We start from the raw sequence: 8554 nt of genomic DNA, 5'->3' as shown, positions 1-8554 counted from the left end.
AGGCTCATGTGGCCAGGATAATGTATTGTCACGATTGGCCGACAGGTGCAAATGATGTGCAATGTATGACAACAGATGCAAATCAACAAAACCTGCGTGCAAATAGACAAAACACAAACAACTTAATCTTCATTTGACAACACATGTAGCCTGAAAATCCAGACCCTGATAATCTAGAAAGATTAAGGGTCTGGCAAAGAACAATGTAATGGCCCAACTCGAGGGGCGGCAACAAGCAGGCAATCGGATAACACCATGACCAATGTGTACTGTCCTCCAACGTTGCAGCGCTGTCTTCATCAGTTTAGCTGGTTCCCGGAATGTTGGGGTAAAAGTAACATCATTGCTCTTTGCCAGAGTGTCTCACAGAGACAATTCCAGTGTGCTCTCGCGAGAATTCTGGATTTCCAGGGTACAACACGTGCACATCATTTAGAAAACGCGCTAGTTAACATGGGAGGCAGTTGACATGTAACACCAGCATGAAGGCACTATTAGTATGCATCACGCAATCTCAAGGCAATGTAGGCTAACAACCAGTGGTGGAATGTAACGAAGTACAAATGCCGTTACTGTATAAAATAAATTTTCCACGATTTGTACTTTACTTAAGTAAAATTTATAGTGCATACTTTTGACTTTTACCCGATTTACATTTTACAGCAATTATCTGTACTTTTACTCCGCTACATTTCTACAACACCATGGTTTCCTTTTCACGATACATTTTATGATCAGTTTTTCTCTCTGACAAACACGCGTTTGTTTTACCGGGGGTTGCTACCAAAGATTCTGGGCTTCGTTGCATTCTTAGAAACATAAGCTTCTAGTCTAGACCAGGCAAAGCGTGAGCTTGTAGCCATCTGCATTGTAGGCTATATTCACCAGACCCATGGCTACACTGTACATGCAACTGTGTTCTGTGCCTTTCTCTGTCTGTTATCTGCAGCGTTAGGGCCTCCTCTCCGATGAGATTGCTATCCGCGGATCAGCGAAGTTACAGGCTATGCCCATGCTTCTGTCACACGCCTGATCATTTGCGGCACAAATGAATGGTAGACTATTAATGAACCGGTGGCGAAAAGACGTAACATTTTCCAGATTAGGAAATATTCCTTAATTGTGTGTGATTAAATAAAGATGCATAGCCTACAATTGTATGTAACGTCAGCTCATTCAATGTCTATCGCCTGCGCAAGTGAAACTGAATTTAATCATAAAGACACCTTTCTCAGCAACTTTTCTGTTCAATCAGCATAATTAGCATTACGATCCACCCGGCGTTTCCCCTGTCTACCCGTTAAACTTCAGGCTCTCGTGTTTTGCTGAAAGATATTACTCAGCAGATCACCCTAGTAGATAACCAGAATTACAGTCTCTAAAATTGTAGGTCAGAATGTAATGGGCCACAGATGGTAAGCACAATTGCATTAACTTAAAAACTATCTAGTCGAAAGTATAACCTAAAAACTAGCTTAGAAACTAACTAGATTAAAATACCACCACAGCCCATACTGATTTTTCCTTTTAGAATATAGATATTAAGAGAATAAATCATTATGCAAATACTTTACTTTTAATACTTAAAGTACATTTAAAAGCAGGTACTTTTTACTTTTACTTAAGTAGGGTTGTCATGGGGCTTAGTGTGCAGTAATGGAGTAGGTCACGCTTTTGTGGAGCTCCGTGCAATTTCCTCTTATTTTATTGAAAATATACTGCATCCATCGTTTTTTATGTCATAATTTGTCATTTAAGTTGTACTTTAATCTAGTGGGCTCAGTTTGGCGTCGAAAATGCAAAGGAACAAAGCTCAAAACCAGAAAAACGCACTCTCCGGGCTGAGGCTAGCAACGGCAATACTAGCTGCTATCACTAAGCAAGGAGAAGAGCAACTAGCTAAGGTCTCAAAGCTAGTCGATGATCTGAAAAAGTCAATGGAGGGACGTCTTGATTCAATCGATGCAAACTTGGCCACACTTCAGCACAAACATCACGAAGTGGAACGTCGAGATAGATAGCATGGACATGGCTCTTACAGATGCGACCACCGCATCACAGCACTAGAGACTACATGTAAGGAGCTTCAAGTAGCCAACGGCCGTCTCAGTGCCAAGCTAAATGACCTAGAAGGGGCTCAGAAGGCTCAACATTAGGATTGTTGGTATCAATGAGGGTGAAGAGAATGGTGCGATCCCAACTGAGTTTGTGTCTCAGCTGATTTCAGAGATACTTGGTCAAGAAAACTTCAGTAAACCCGGTCAAAATAGACAGAGCACACCGCAGCCTAAAGCCAAAGCCAACTGGAGGAGCCGCCAAGGGTCATCATCGCCAAACTTCACAACGACAGAGGCGTGAGAAATATCCTACGACTAAGCCGACTAGCGTGCACCGCTCAGTTACAAGGAAAAGAAAGTATCGATATTCCCCGACTACACTGCAGATGTGGTAGCACAACGTCAATCCTTCAATAGTGTCCGAACAGGCTGGCTGATGCGGAGCCAAGTGCACCATCGCTATCCAGCTAAACTTCAAGTGACCTTCAAACAAACTGTGAACATCTTTAAACTCGGCAGCTGCAGAACGGTTTGCCAACTCTATTACAATTGACAATGGGGCAGATTAGCTGTCTGTGTATCTTACATTATCCATAGTATTACACTTACGTTATGTGTGACCGATTTGCGTTAGTATTTTGTTGCGCCATATGTGTGCCTGTTTGCACTGAAGCGATGTTTTGACTCTCAGTCACATTCATATTGTAAATTATTTTCAATTGCAATAGATAGTAATTCTCTGTGCTGCTCGGTGTGGCGTTGAGCCCACCTATCAAACTAATGAGTCCACTTTTTTTTTTGTTTTGTTTTTCTTTTTATTGCAGTACCGATGTATATTACAGAGGAGAGCGCGGAGCTGTCGGTTTAGTTTGGCCTTTAACCCGGCTGTTTAGTTGGCTCTGTTACCCAGCAGTCTCCTATCAGGATTTGGGATGTGCGCTTAGTTCTCCGTTCGCGGCTTTGGGGTTGTTGTGGGTTTGTTTATGTGTTGTTTGTTAAACTGCCAGATTATTATTTTTCATGTGTCAGTCCAAATTCTCTGTCATACTTTTATTTTAATGCAGGATAATTACTCAAGTAGGGTGGGAGAGAGTCCTATTACTTTTACCTCCTGGAACTGTAGAGGTCTTGGCAAAGCCCTTAAAGCGGGGAAAAGTTTTTCACATTTAAAGACCCTGTCATCTGATATTATTTTTTTACAAAGAGACCCACATTAGCCCAACTGAACAGAGGAGACTGAGAGCTGTATGGCTGTCTCAAGTCTACCAATCCACCTTCTCTTCTAAAGCTAGGGGGTTAGCCATTCTTATTAAGTAAAAACAATTCCATTTATATTCAAATCCATGATTACCGACCCAGGTGGGAGGTATCTTCTTGTCACAGGCACAGTTAACTCTGTTCCATTAGTCCTTTTTGAATATTTATGCCCCAACTTCGACTGCCCTGACTTTTTTTGCAAAGTTTTCAATCTTGCTATGGAACATAACACTCACAATATAATTATTGGAGGAGATTTTAACTGCTTTTTAGATCCTCAGGCAGACCGCTCTTCTTCTAAAGCAGCCCCACAATTGAAGTCTGTATCTGTACTCAATAACCTGATTAAATCACTTGACACAGTTGACATATGGAGACATCAGCACCCTTTAAGACGAGAATACTCTTTTTTTTCTTCTGTACATGGTAGCTTTTCCAGAATCGATTATTTTTTAGTAGATGCTAGACTAATATCTAGAGTCATCAGCTCCACATATCATAATATCTTAGTTTCAGACCATGCTCCTCTGTCCATGAAGATTAATTTTAATCTCCATGCACGTCAGTACAACTGGAAGTTTAACTCAACACTGAACTCAGATAATAGTTTTTTCAAGAATATATTTCTAATAGGATGTCAGACTTTATACTTATTAATGACAATGGTGCTGTCTCTGATTCAACTCTCTGGGAGTCCTTTAAAGTTGTTATGAGAGGCCACATCATCTCCTATCAGTCAGCTAGTAAAAAAGCTAGACAGAAACGTCTCTCTGAAATTGAAACTGAATTGACTGCGCTGGAGGATTCCTACCGAGAGTCAAAGTCTGACGATATTCTTAATAACATCTTGAAGATAAAATATGAGTACAACCATATTCTTGGTGAGCAGGTCAGGCATTATATTTGTAAGTTGAAACAAAAGCACTTTGAGCTGGGTGAGAAAGCGGACAAGCTGCTAGCTAGGCAGTTAAAAGTGGTGCAGGCAGATAGGGCGATCCATAAGGTCTCATCTTCTACTGGACAGTTGCTAACTGATCCTAAACAAATTAATGATAGGTTTTTGACTTTACTGTCAACTTTATGCATCAAAGTCAAAAAGGCCACTGATGTTGAGATCTCAGGCGTTCTCGACACATTGGACATTCCAGTTCTAGATGATGTAATAAGACAGGAGCTGGATTCTGATATCACACTGGATGAAATCAAAACAGCTATTCGGCTCCTTTCCTAGCGGTAAGGCTTGTGGTCCTGATGGATTTGGCATAGAATTCTATAAGGCACATATAGAAACCATTGCTCCACTCCTTCTGCATTATGATAAACTGCTCTATGGGGATTTTTCCCAGCACTCTTTATGAAGCTCATGTGTGTCTTCTCCTGAAAAAGACAGAGATGACACTGATGCCACATCATACCGTCCCCTAAGCTTGCTAAATAGCGACCAAAAATTATTGCAAAGTTCTTACGAACCGATTAAGTCAATATATCAGTGCCCTAATCCACCGGACCAAACAGGTTTCATTCCAGATAGATTCTCCTTCTCTAACACGCCGCCTGTTAAATACAATGTACTCTAATAAGTTACCCCATGCTGCTGTTATATCGTTAGATGCCCAGCAGGCCTTTGACCAAGTTGAATGGAGATACACGTTTGCAGCTCTTGAAAAATTTGGCTTTGGTGGTAGATTTATGAAAATGTTAAGAATGCTATATGCATGTCCTAAATCCTCCATATTGACTAATTATGACAGGTCCGCCCCATTCCTGCTGGGCATTGGCACCAGGCAGGGGTGCTGCCTTTCCCCCTATGCTTTTTGCCTTAGCTCTTGAGCCCCTGGCAATAGCTATTAGAGCCAGCCCCCCAAATCCGTGGGATAATTTGTGACACATCTGGGTGCACTATAGGCTTATATGCAGATGATGTGATCTTGACCCTGTCAGATTTTAGGACATCCCTGCCCCCTTGCTTGATTTGATAAAAGCATTTGGTCAATTTTCTGGATTTACTATTAACTGGAACAAAAGTCTATTCATGCCCTATCCGATGGCCTAGACTCTAAATATCTTGAGGAGCTACCATTTAAAATTTCCACTGATCAGTTCAGATATTTGGGAATCAATATCACCAAAACCCCAAACGTCTCTTTAAATGTAACTATAATGATTTGACAGACAAACTTAAAACTATGATAGACAAATGGAAACTTCTCCCTCTTTTCCTTAATAGAGTGTGAATATTATCAAGATGATTGTACTTCCAAAATGTATTTATCTTTTTTCAAAATGTACCTATTTTTCTTACAGCTGCCTTCTTTAAGTCTTTAGACTCTATCATTTTGCAATTTGTATGGGCCAATAAGCCTCCACCATCTCTAAAGTACACCTGCAGAAGCCTACAAAAAAGAAGGTGGTTTGGGCCTGCCTATTTTTGCGTCATTATTACTGGGCCTGTAATGCCAGAGCATGGGTATTCTGGAATCATGCCTCAGCCACTGATGATGAGGGTAACCTCTGCCGAATTGGCCTGTGATCGAGTCCCACAGGTCAAAGACTGTTGGAGCTTCCCTCAGTGCTGTTTTATTTTCAAATCAAATTTATCCATTAAACAACTAAAAAGGTGACTTTATTTTATCAAACTCCTTGAAGATTCTTAGGCAAATTAAAGGGTGTGCTGAATCTCCCTGAGCTTTCCTTTTATGCTCCCATATGTCATAACCCTTCTTTCAAGCCAGGTCTAATGGATTCAGTGTTTACACACTGGTCTGAAAAGGGCTTGCTACTATTAGCGATCTTTATATTAATAACTGTTTTGCATCTTTCGCTCAACTTCAGGAGAAATATGTGCTACCATCCACCCATTTTTTTCGTTATCTTCAAATTAGAAGCTTTGTAAGGGAGTCAGAGCCCACACAACACAAATTTTACCAACTTCTGACTTGTAACCCCACGCCTAAAGGTCTGATTTCACAGTTTGTAGCCCTCTTTCCATCAGTTACCTCTTCTCTTCACATTAAAGAAGCTTGGGTTAAAAGAGACGGGAGAGGAGATTTCAGATGGGCTATGGTTAATGGCATTAGAGAGAATCAAAGCATGTTCTATCAATGCCAGACTTCAGCTTATTCAGTTTAAAGTCATTCACCGACTGCACTTCTCAAAAACTAAACTAAACTAAACTGAATAGGATTTTCCCTCTGTCTCTGCCACCTGTGATAAATGCAAGTCCAGTGATGGGACTCTGAGTCATCTTTTTGGGCATGCCCCAAGCTCAAAGGTTTTGGGATGATATTTTTCAACTGTACAGTGTCATATATAAAACCCCATTAAGACCGGACGGCCTCTTTGCAATACTGGGTTGCTCCCTTTATTCAGTGACTCTCTCCATTGATCTACAGCAGGCCCTTATGTTTGGTATGGTCATAGCCAAAGGGTTATTTTAAGAGAATGGAAGTCAAGCGTCCCCACCTTTTTTTAAAGATATGGCTGAATGATATGGTATCCTGTTTGTACCTGGAAGAGCTGCGCTACACTTTGTCAGATACCCACACCAAATTTCAGTAAAATCTGGGGGCCTTTCACAGACCATATTAAGAGAACAGTCTCAGGACGAGGTTTAATGGCATACGATTTTGTTGTACTGTATAATGTGATTTATTTTCCTATGCTTATTATGTTAATTGTTTTCATGTAAATTGCTTGCTGGGACTTTGCCCTTGATTTGGGCCTCTTTGACCTCATCTGGAACTCTGTATCTTCAAAACCTGTGGACATTCTTTTCAGTTTTGGACTGGATTGCATAGATACATAGTGGTATACTTTATATGAACTGGCAGTTTGTTTTGTGTTGTCTTGTTTGGTGTCTGTTCATGAATGTAATACAGAAAATCCTTAAAATAAAATTCTTAAAAAAAAAAAAAAAAAAAGTAGGGTTGTCATTGTGGTACTTTTACTTTTACTAAAGTAAATATTTCTCTGTGTATTTGTACTTTTACTTAAGTACTGAGTTTCAGTACTTCCTCCACCACTGCTAACAACGCAGCCTGGGCTACTGATACTAAGTAACAGCAACACACATGGACCTGTCCCTCGTTAGAAACTCCTAAAACCTTTTACCCTCTCAGTGCGAACCTCCAGTTTTGGCATTGGTCTGCCGTCAGATTTAGTTTGACATTGTTGTTGAAGAGGTAGTTTGTTAAAATTTTCTTTTACTTCAAACTTCAAATCCCTAGCTGCCATAATAACACTTGCTATCGTGATCTGATCTCAAAAACTAAACAATGTGGAAAGCCGATAGACATTTGCAACACAGGTTTTCTCAGTTACAAAATAAACTCAAAATATTATAAATTCCATAGAACAATGTGGAAAGCCGATAGACAGGGGAGATAGTAAAGGCTTCCCTTTCTAAGATGCTGACGGAAAAAAGGCATAGCAGCCATATTGCTAGGAGGAGTTGCATTCCAAAGAGGATGTGACATATTATGTCCAGAGAGAGAGAGAGAGAGAACAGTAATGTGGTGAGCCCCGTCTGCCACAATAACTGGTCTGGTCTCAAATGAAAGGTAACACTTTGAGGTTTCTTGTGGACTATGTAGAGTGTATGTCAGGTGTTTTGATATAGATTGACTACACAAAATATGGAATAACTACAAAAAAGTTTCTATTGTTACATTTACTTTGTTGGTTCAATAAGTGTGTATAAGATAGACTATACATCTGTACAACTAAATGTGGATAATACAACAAGTTTCAATTTCTATGGATCCATTTCAGTACCCAATATGTTGCATCTACTTATTGTGCTGCAGCTACACTGCAGCCAGAGGTTAGGGTAGCACCAAAAGCGGAGGAGGGGGGCATTTTGGATCAAATTTAATTGAGACATAATAAGATTAATCTGTGAATGTAAAGCACTATACATGAAACATGTGCATAAAAAAAAGTTGTCATTTGTGGATTCCCAAGAGTCAAAGCTTTCAAATGGTGTATAACATTTCTATGCTACATAGCAACATGGTGCATACAATTGATTTAGAATGTTGGGGAGTTGGGAGGGGATTGTAACGTCCCTTGACGGGCCAGAACACTGAAGATGAACTGGTTTTAAACACAAAACCTCATCTCCACGTCTCCTCCACTCTAGAGCTCTCATATGAATCCATATCTGCTCCACTCTAGAGCTGTCATATGAATCCATATCTGCTCCACTCTAGAGGGTTCAGCTCTCATATGCTCCACTCTAG

Source organism: Alosa alosa, chromosome 19, assembly GCF_017589495.1.
Source record: "Alosa alosa isolate M-15738 ecotype Scorff River chromosome 19, AALO_Geno_1.1, whole genome shotgun sequence".
Lineage (NCBI taxonomy): Eukaryota > Metazoa > Chordata > Actinopteri > Clupeiformes > Clupeidae > Alosa > Alosa alosa.
Note: the sequence above shows the minus strand (reverse complement) of the source record.